The sequence below is a fragment of the Arachis ipaensis genome, chromosome B09, assembly GCF_000816755.2.
Source record: "Arachis ipaensis cultivar K30076 chromosome B09, Araip1.1, whole genome shotgun sequence".
Taxonomy (NCBI): Eukaryota; Viridiplantae; Streptophyta; class Magnoliopsida; order Fabales; family Fabaceae; genus Arachis; species Arachis ipaensis.
The window spans coordinates 83,749,852-83,760,696 of record NC_029793.2 but is presented as its reverse complement, the minus strand read 5'-3'; the positions used below and the strand labels follow the sequence as shown (position 1 = coordinate 83,760,696).

General features: G+C 40.8%; 1 long non-coding RNA gene across 1 annotated transcript; it reads right to left on the bottom strand.

Moving 5' to 3' along the window:
• Positions 1,483-2,389, bottom strand: LOC107615648. Its single transcript, XR_002354411.1, has 3 exons — positions 2,272-2,389; positions 1,716-1,943; positions 1,483-1,610 (listed from the first exon to the last, which is right to left on the bottom strand). It is a non-coding gene; the product is annotated as an uncharacterized LOC107615648 (long non-coding RNA).

Here is a 10,845-nt window from a genome sequence, read left to right as displayed (position 1 = left end):
TAAATAATAGAAATAGAAAAAGAAAGACAAAGAATTGCAATAAAAAGGGGATAAAATGTCCCAAAGCAAGGTTCAATAAAAGTCAATGCATATGGGTGGTGATCAAAAAGAGAATGCATGAGTGTGCGAAAAAGTAAAGAATGGGTAGTTAGGTTTGTTTAGAATTGTATAGGTTGTCATAGGTTAGGTGGAAATTTTGAGTTAATCAAAGATTCAAATTTCAAGCTCACTTGACCATATGCATCCTACCTTGACCCTAGCCCCATTACAACCTATGGGAAGTCCTCATGATATTTGTATGCATGCATGAAATAATTGTTGATTGTTAGATGAAAAACAAATCTTGGAAAACATGATTAGGGGAGAATTGAGTGAATCAACCCCATACACTTGAGTGACTAGAGCGGATATACATCCGGTGAGGGTTCAATTGCTCAATTACATGTTTCCACCCATGATCATCTCTTTTCTTGCAACACTACAAGAAAAACACCCATTCAGGTACACTTAAAAAGTGTAGCCAAAAGTAAAAAAAATGATGCCTTAGGCTACGGCTACGCTTTCTGGGCTACGGCTACGCTTTTTGGGGTGATTCCTATTCGGCCGTTGCCTATTCTCAAAGGCTAGAGCTACGCTTTTGGCATTTGGGAATAGGGTGCGTTTTTCAAGTGATGCTGTCCAGGACCAAAGGCTACGCTTTTCAGCTTCTATTTTTGCCAGAATAGGCTACGCGTTTCAATGCTACTGCATCACCTGTGACGCGTAGCCACATTGTATACCATGGCTATTTTTTATAAGTGTAGCCTTAGGTCCCTCTTTTTTTTTTGTATACTATAGCTACTGTATATAAGTGTAGCCTTATGATCCAAAAGTACCAGAATGAAACAAATAAAAAATCTACTAGAAAGCAAGCTGACTCTGACAGTAACATTGTATCAAACACCTTGAAGGTGAGCAGAACTTGAAACACACCAAACACTCAATTACTAAGTTCCTTATATATATACATCTACTACTAAAAATTAGATTCTACATCTACTTCTAAAAATTAGATATAGTATACAAAATTAGATTCTACATCTACTACTAAACCACAACCAGCAGAGTACTCATGGAATTTTTGATACCTCTGCAACCAACTACAACAGCACCTATAGCATGTGAGCTTTGTTAGCGTCAGCTTCCTCTTTCAATTTTTCAATTTCCTCTTTTGCTGCTTGTAGTTCACCAACAACCTGTGCCAGTTAAGTGGGGGGAATGTTATGCACAAATACAACACAATTTTTGGACCAGATGCTATCAACAGATGGCCCTGAAGAGAGGCCAAGGCAGATATAGCTCCTTTTAATTCCTTTGAGTACACCTCTAAAACCTGTGAAAATGAACATTTAATAACTGTCCAAAAAAAGCATCACTCAAGGTTTAGCCAAGGGACAACAAATTCAGCCAAAACTTGAGAAAGCAACCCCAAAGATGCCAGAGTTTGAGGATTATCGGTATTTTTTTCCTAAAGAGAACAGCAGGATACGTCCTCTAGCAGCCACGTCTTCTCCTTGCACATAAGCAGTGCCAACAGCCAAAAGTGTTTCATTTTCTTTGGAGGATGTATTCTACACAAAAAGAAAAATCACAAAATGGAATTAGTGAGGCCAAGCAGCTAAAAACATGATCTATTCTATTATCATATTCAGTACTCAGAAGGAAAATACAATTACCAGCAGTGTAATCATTCTCACTGTAAGGGCATTTTCAGAAGTTTGCATATGAATTGTTGCCTTTGTTTGCCAAGGGCCACCAGACTTATCTGGCTCCATAATACAAACCTCAAATTCATCAACAGAATAAAAATGGTTTTGTTCATCAGGATTTAGATTCTGGCTCTCACTCTGATGGTTGGAATCTTGTTCAACTAGAGAAATAACTTGATTAAGTGGTTTAGGAACCTGGTTTTATATCAATAAACAGTTTTGATTAATTTCTGAAAAAATTAGCAAACTGATTAATATTTTATAATATATGAACTGAACAAGCTACAACACAACTTACTAAATAGGACACAATCTAGTAAAAATGAACCTGCGCATGACTAGTTAATATGGTCTGAATTTCTGATTCTTAACACAAATGTTGGAAATAACAATAAATATACTGTGGTTTTTTTTCTTTTAATGCATCAATCATAAAAAATTTCAACCACAAGGAATACTCATAATCATATTTAAGGCGTAATAAATAAAGAAATAAAAAAAGAAAAGAATACATCTATCTTACAGGAACTGAGACAATAAGTGGATATAGATTCTTCTCCGCAAAGTATGTTACTTGATGTGGGGTGGCCTTCAGTGGAATCTAAGGATGACAACAGATTAGAAAGTTTAAGAAATAAGGGATTGTATACATGAGACAATAATTAGTGATGATGTCTTGGCATAATTAGAAATTAACCATATATCTTGGCAGCTTCCACGATGATTCTGGGCAGCTCCAGTGATGGTGGAAGACCTTCAACAACAGCCAAACAGAAATATTGGTTCCCGCAGCAGTAATGACAGTTACAGTAGCACAAGGAATTCGGACTCAACGAACTCAAGGGCAGAAACAGCTCAGGGCAGTGGACGTTGAATATGATTACGACGGCAACAGGGCAGTAGCGACTCACCCCCGCTAGTGGCTCTAATCACAGCAACTCCAAATCGACGGCAGCAGCGGCTTGAATGGCAGCGGCGACAGAAGCTCAGTGACAGTCGTGGCTCCAGCGACAAGCCCTTGTAGCGATGGTGACAGATCGACGACTCAGGGTGAGGGAAGCTCGATGGCGCACAGCGACACGAGCACGACAGTGGCTCCTCGCAGCTTCGTGGGTGGTGACGGCGACGAGCCTGGCTTCGATGGCAGCGATCATGGGTAGCTCCTCTCGAATCTGTCTGTCTCTCTCTCATGTGCGACACGACGGTGGCATTCGACGGCAGGGAGGAAAACTTTCCACAGCTCTGAAGGTGGCAATAGCTGCAGCGGCGCTGCAGTGGTGACGGCTGGGCAGGCCTTTCCTCTCCTCTCTTCTTCTCCCGATCCCTCTTCTCTCTACAGTGGCTGCTTTTGTTTGTTACGTTGAAGGAGGGTGAGGTTGCGGCTGTTAGGGTTAGGAATTTTGGGAATTAGAGTTTTCTGAGTTAATTTGGGAATTTTGGAATTTAGGGTTAGAAATTAGGGATGTTACAGTGAGTAGTGATGGCGCAGAGTCTTCTCTGATTTGTGGGTGATGAGTGGTGATGGCGCAGAGTCTTCTCTGGGTTGGGGGTGGCGCGAAGAAGGGAAAAACTAAGGTGGGGTTTTATGTTTTCATTTTATTTGGCTAAGTGTTTGTATGTGGATCATTTGCTGAAAATTGAAAAAATTTTTACTAAGTATTGGACATTTGACTTGAGATACATTAGATAACACTTTTAAAGCGCACCCGAAACCTGATAAATAGGTTACTCTTTAAAAGTGTATTCTTTGGTGTAAAAAGTGAACCCATAGCTTCTAAGATAAGGCTACGCTTTATAAGTGATATTTATAATACCTAAGGCTACACTTTTCAAGTGATGCCACAAATGTGTTTTCTATTCTCCTACAAAAAGGAAACACGGAGAAAAGCATAGCCTATTCTAGGAATAAGCTACACTTTTCAAATGTAGCCTAAAAAATATGGCTGGATGGGTATTTTTCTTGTAGTGCAAGTTTGTAAAATCTTTTTAATAATTCAATTCAATTGTGGGTTTGATTTGACTGCTATGGCTTTAGCCCTTGTACTTAAATATGTTTTCTTGGAAGTTGACGTGTTTTGACCAAGTGGATGCATTCATATAGATAGATTGCATATAGATAGATTGCATTTAGTTAGTTTGCATTGAATAAATGTTGATACCCCTTTGCTTATTTCTTGATTTTAGCATGAGGACATGCTTAGTTTACGTGTGGGGAGATTTGATAAACCCCAATTTTGTGGTTTATCTTGTGCTTAATTTGGGGAATTTTATCACCTTTTCCTACATTTATTCAATGAAATAGCATGGTTTTGCAATTCTCCCTTGATTTGTGCTTAAATGTGAAAACATGCTTTTTAGGCCTTAAAATAGCTAAATTCAATTCACTTTAATTCCATTCGATGCCTTGATGTATTTGTTTAGTGATTTCAGGTTCATAAGTTAAGTATTGGATGGAAGAAGTGAGGAGAAAAGCCTGCAAAGTGGGAGAACTCATGAAGAAATGAAGGAACCGCAAAGCTGTCAAGCCTGACCTCTTTGCACTCAATCGACCATAACTTGAGCTACAGAGGTTCAAATGAGGCGGTTCTAGTTGCGTTGGAAAGATAACATCCGGGGCTTCAAAATGATATAAAATTTGCCATATGTTGCTTCGAGTATATGGGCACACACGCGCCATGTACGCGTGCGCGCCGATGCTGCTCGTGGCCCACTAAAGTGAAATCGCCCCCAGCGATTTCTGAAGCACTTTGGGCCCAATCCAACTCATTTCTAATGCTATTTCATGCAGAATTCAAGCAGGGGCAAAGGAGGGGGGGAGGGAGCAATTGTTTTGAAGTTTTTGCATCATGTAGCTTAGTTTCTAGAGAGAGAAACTCCCTTTTTTCTCTAGAATTAGGGTTCGTAGAATTAATTGCATCATAGATCCATGTTTAATTCCTTGCTTTCTGATGAGCGGATAATTTATACGCTTTTTGGCATTGTTTTTAGTATGTTTTTAGTAGAATCTAGTTACTTTTGGGGATGTTTTCATTAGTTTTTATGTTAAATTCACATTTCTGGACTTTACTATGAGTTTGTGTATTTTTCTGTGATTTCAGGTATTTTCTGGCTGAAATTGAGGGACTTGAGCAAAAATCAGATTCAGAGGTTGAAGAAGGACTGCTGATGCTGTTGGATTCTGACCTCCCTGCACTCAAAATGGATTTTCTGGAGCTACAAAACTCGAAATGGCGCGATTCCAATTGCGTTGGAAAATAGACATCCAGGGCTTTCCAGAAATGTATAATAGTCCATACTTTGCCCAAGTTTAGATGACGCAAACTGGCGTTCAACGCCAGCTCTCTGTCCAAATCTGGCGTCTAGCGCCAGAAACAAGCTGCAAAGTGGAGTTCAACGCCCAAACTGGCACAAAAGCTGGCGTTCAACTCCAGGAATGACCTCTACACGTGTAACATTCAAGCTCAGCCCAAGCACACACCAAGTGGGCCCCGAAAGTGGATTTATGCATCAATTACTTACTCCTGTAAACCCTAGTGACTAGTTTATTATAAATAGAACTTTTTATCATTGTATTCAGAGACTTGCTTACTCCGGTTCCCCTCTGGGGCCGAGACCAATGAACTCCATTATCACTTATGTATTTTCAACGGTAGAGTTTCTACACTCCATAGATTAAGGTGTGGAGCTCTGCTGTTCCTCAAAGATTAATGCAAAGTACTACTATTTTCTATTCAACTCATCTTATTTCACTTCTAAGATATTCATTCGCACTTCAACCTGAATGTGATGAATGTGACAATCATCATCATTCCCTATGAACGCGTGCCTGACAACCACTTCCGTTCTACATTAGAATGAATGAGTATCTCTTAGATCTCTTAATCAGAATCTTCGTGGTGTAAGCTAGAATGATGGCGGCATTCAAGAGAATCCAGAAAGTCTAAACCTTGTCTGTGGTATTCCGAGTAGGATTCAATGATTGAATGACTGTGACGAGCTTCAAACTCGCGATTGCTGGGCGTAGTGACAGACGCAAAAGGATAGTAAATCCTATTCCAGCATGATCGAGAACCGACAGATGAATAGATGTGCCGTGACAGAGTGCATTGACCATATTCACTGAGAGGATAGGATGTAACCATTGATGCTAATGGTGAAAATTCGAACGCTAATGAGCAAGCAAGGAGGACGCTTGGCTCATACACTGCACCCACTGCTGACTTCTATGGGCGCAGTATAACTGTACCTGCCATTGGTGAACAATAATTTTGAGCTGAAGCCGCAATTGATCACTCTGGTACAGTAGAACTGGCAGTTTCATGGACTCCCGCAGGGAGATCCAAACCTATTCATCTCTAACTTCCTGCAGATCTATAACACTGTGAAGACGAATAGAGTGAATCTTGAGGTCTACAAGCTCATGCTCTTCCCATTTACTGTGAGGGACAGAGCAAAACAGTGGCTTGATTCTCTGCCCAAGGAGAGCTTGGACACATGGGACAAGGTGGTCACTGGATTTCTGACCTAATTTTTTCCACCTCAGAAACTAACTAAGCTTAGGGTGGATGTGCAGACCTTCAGATAGAAAGATGGAGAATCCCTCTATGAGGCTTGGGAGAGATACAAGCTGATGATCAGGAGGTGTCCTCCTGACATGTTTTTTGAATGGACAAGGCTACAAATCTTTTATGATGGCCTCTCTGAGATGGCCAAGATGTCACTGGCTAACTCTGCAGGTGGTTCCTTGCACATGAAAAAGATGCCTGAAGAGGCAAATAAGCTTATTGAGATAGTTGCCAACAACTAGTATCTGTACACCTCTAATAGGAACCCTATAAACACTGGGACTACTCAGAAGAAAGGAGTCATGGAGGTGGACACACTAGATGCCATCTTGGCTCAGAACAAGATCATGTCCCAGCAAATTTGCATGATCTCTTAACATTTAACAGGGATGCAAGTCTCAGCTGTCAACACTCAAGATGCATCCTATGACATGACTGGGAGCTACAACCAAGGGGATGCTTGTGGCTATGCTCAACCCACCATTGAGCAAGTTAATTACATGGGCAACTCCTCTAGAAATCCCAAAAATGATCCATATTTGAATACTTTTAATCAGGGAAGGAGGAATTACCCTAACTTTGGTTGGAGAGAGCAGCCACAAAAGCCCCAACTGAGCTTCAATAACAACCAGGGTGGATCCAATATGAATAGGTTTAACAACTAACAATTTCAGCCTTCTCAGCAATAACAAGGACACTCTCAAAGCCAAGACACTCCTGACTTAGCCACAATAGTTGCTAAAGTTTTGAAGACCACTCACAGCTTTATGCAAGAGATAAGAGCTTCAATTCGGAACTTGAAAGTACAACTGGGTCAGTTGAGCAAGAGGATACCTGAGAGACCTCCTAACACTCTTCCAAGTAACACAGAGAAAAATCCAAGAGAAGAGTGTAAAGCCCTTTCCATGGCTAAGGAAACCAAGCCTAAGGAGGTGCATGAGACCAAGAGGAGCCTGAAGTACCACACCCTCAGAAGCTTCAAGAGGAGACCAACGATGAGCAGTTGACTCAATTCTTGAAAATCTTTAAAAAGTTGCACCACAATATTCTTTTTGTTGAGGTGTTAAAGAAGATGCCTCCCTATATGGCCTTTGGTGCGCAGAATTTAACTTCGCACAACTGAACCAGCAAGTGCACTGGGTCATCCAAGTAATACCTGAGGTGAATCAGAGTCGATCCCATGAGGATTGTTGGCTTGAATCAAGCTATGGACACCACGTAAATCTTTGTCAGGCGGATAGAAAAGATGTTTGGTTGTTTAAGCGCATAAACATAAAATAAATATAACGTTACTCAGTAATTGTGGATTCAATGATAAGAAGATGGTTAAGGCTTCGGAGGTGCTTTATTCTACTGGATCAATCCCTTCTTACTGTCTACTCCAACTGTGAATGATTTCTTCTATAGTAGGTTATATGTGATCAATGCCGGTTGAGAGGCCGCTAATCTTCCTCTAGGCTGAACATCGGGTTTAGTGCGCATCCAGTCTAAATGATGGTGAAGCTCCTGCAGTTCTTCCCCTAAATGATCCTAATCAAAATGTCACAGACAAGGCCGAATCTTTCGGATCAGAGAATACTCTGCCTTGGTTCTAGCCTCTACCACAAAGACTTTAGTCTCCCAATACCTCGGCTGAACTGATGTCTCGAGAAGTCCCCAACGATGTCATGGATTAGCTGTCTAAGAGATGTATAATCAAGCTAGTGGTTCATTGATATCCGAAGAAAGACACTCGCTGAACCCATGTAGAATAGAGATAACTTGTGACGGCTCAACTCATTCATAAGTTTGAAGAACAAAGATACATCTTAGGAGAGAATCAACCAGGGTTGTACGTTTTGGAGTAAGGATCATAGGTCTGCCTGGGTGAGTTTGCAATGTAGTTGGCTTGTTCTTGCTCCTCCTCTGCTTCAGCATTCACTCCCTCTTGGATTGCTGATGAGGTGGTGATTGTTGCCACTTGGTTCCTCTCCATCTTCTTGGTGAGGTCAGCCAGCTGCTTGGTAATAAGCTTGTTTTGGGCCAGCAGTGTATCCACATTGTTTAGCTCCATCACTCCTCTAGTGTTGCCTCTTTCAGAAGCATAGAAGTAGTCATTCTCCGCTACAGTCTCAATGACATCTATGGCTTCTTCAATGGTCTTCTTCTTGTTCAGAGATCCCCCAGATGAATGGTCTACTGCCTTCTTTGATTCATAAGAGAGGCCTTCATAGAAAATGTGTAGTTGCACCCATTCATTGAACATATCTGGTGGACACCTTCTTGTCAGGTCCTTAAACCTCTCCCATGCTTCATATAGAGTTTCACCATCCTGCTGCCTGAATGTTTGCACCTCAGCTCTCAGCCTGTTGATCCGTTGAGGAGGATAGAATCTTGCCAAGAATTTGTTCACCACATCTTCCCAGGTTGCTAAACTCTCCTTTGCGAAGGATTCCAGCCATTTAGATGCCTTGTCCTTAAGTGAGAAAGGGAACAGAAGTAGTCTATAGGTGTCAGGATGAACACCATTAGACTTCACAGTATCACATATCCTCAGGAAGATAGTTAGATGTTGATTTGGGTCTTCTTGGACACTTCCTCCAAATGAACAATTATTCTGAACAAGGGTGATGAGCTGTGGCTTTAGTTCAAAGTTGTTGGCATGTATGGTTGGCCTTTGGATGCTGCTTCCACAGTTTCCTGGGTTTGGATTGATGTAAGAACCCAGAACCCTTCTCTCTTGTCCAGCCTGATGTGCTGGACCTTCTCTGCCATGGTTGTGAGCCTCTTCTTCATGATGGTTCTCCATGTTTTCATCCATGTCTGGTTCAAAGTACTCCTCCTCTTCCTCAGCACCAACTACTCTCTTTCCTCTTGCTTCCCTCCTTAATCCAAGGAAGGTCCTCTCAGGTTCAGAATCAAAGGAAGTTCAAGCCCCGCTTCTTCTCCCTGTCATACAACCAACAAGGCACAAGCAAGGAAACAGATGCAGAAAGTACTCTTGTTAAAATTGCTGTTAGTGTGAGTGATGCAATATATCAAACAGTTAGTGGGTTAGTGAACTGACTGGTAAATAACTAAGAAAAAAGAGTAGGGAGGAAGGGAGGAAAATAACTAAAACTGAAAGTAATCAACTCAAACAGAAATTTAAATCAAACAAAAGAAAAATGCTCAATCTAGTTATCCTCCAATTTAGTCATTGTTGATACAAAATCAATCCCCGGCAACGGCGCCATAAACTTGATAGAAGGGAAACTTGTCTCTCAATAATTTTCCTTCGGCAAGTATACCGAATTGTCGTCAAGTAAAAACTCACAATTGAGTGAGGTCTAATCCCACAGGGATTGATTGGTCAAGAAACTTTAATTAGATGAATGTTCTAGTTGAGGAAAGCAGAATTTGGTTTGAGAGTTGCAGGAAATTAAATGGCGGGAAAGTAAATAGCAGAAAATGTAAATGCTAGAAGTAAAGAGCTGAAAGTAAATGACGGAAAGTAAATTGCAGAATTGTAAATGGGAATGGGGAAGATGCTCATAAAAGTAAATTGCAGAAATTAAAGAGAATGGGAAAGATCAGAAATGGGGATTCATTGGGCTTAGGAGATGTTGCATTCTCCGGATCAAGTTCATTTTCATCTCTTCCTGAATCAATGCATTCATTGATCTCCTTGGCAATCTTAAGTGATCGAATTCCAATTCCTTGGTAATTCAATCTCTCAAATCTTGATCAATAGCCAATTCCTTGGTCAATTGCTCATGAGAAGAGATGAAGTATGGTCACTGATTATACCACATGCATTCCCAAATCAAGTGTTGGTAGGATTATAGTCACCATACCCAACCAAACCCAATTTGGTCCAACATGAGAAAGCATTTCTAGCATGATCTCTTCATTCCTCTTCCAAGGTTTAGAAGAGATCCAAGTATGAATAGCTTCTTTTCCAAGATAACTACCCAATTGGATGAAGATTGAAAGCTTTCTAGTAAAATCAAGAGAAAAGATAGAAGAAGAGTAATGGAAATTAGTATTGATCCATCAAATTACAATAGAGCTCCCTAACCCAATGAAAGGGGTTTAGTTGTTCATAGCTCTTGAAATGGAAAACAAAGATGGAGAATACATCATGAAAACTAGAACTAGAAGTGCAGAGTAAATTATACAGAGAGTAGTTCTCAATTTCCAATCCCCCAAAAGGCTCCTTTTTTCCTGATTCAAAACTACTCTTATATATACTACTCTTCTGATCTTCTAGTTGATTCTTCAAGTCTTGGATATGGGCCTTTGGATCTTGAGTTTGAAGCAGTTATCTTCTGCAGTGGGCTTAGCTTTACTTGCAGAGAGAAAGTATGAAGTAGGAAGGGTCTTTAGCTCAGGACGTTAGTGGCGTTAACGTTAAGTGAGAGTGTGGGTTCAAGAACGTTAGTGACAATCATCTTTTTCACTAACATTCCTCTCCCAAGGATGATCCACGTTAACTTCAACGTTAGTGGCACCAACGTGACTACTAACGTTGCCTCTTGGTCCTTCGCACACGTTATTGGGACTCACCTTTT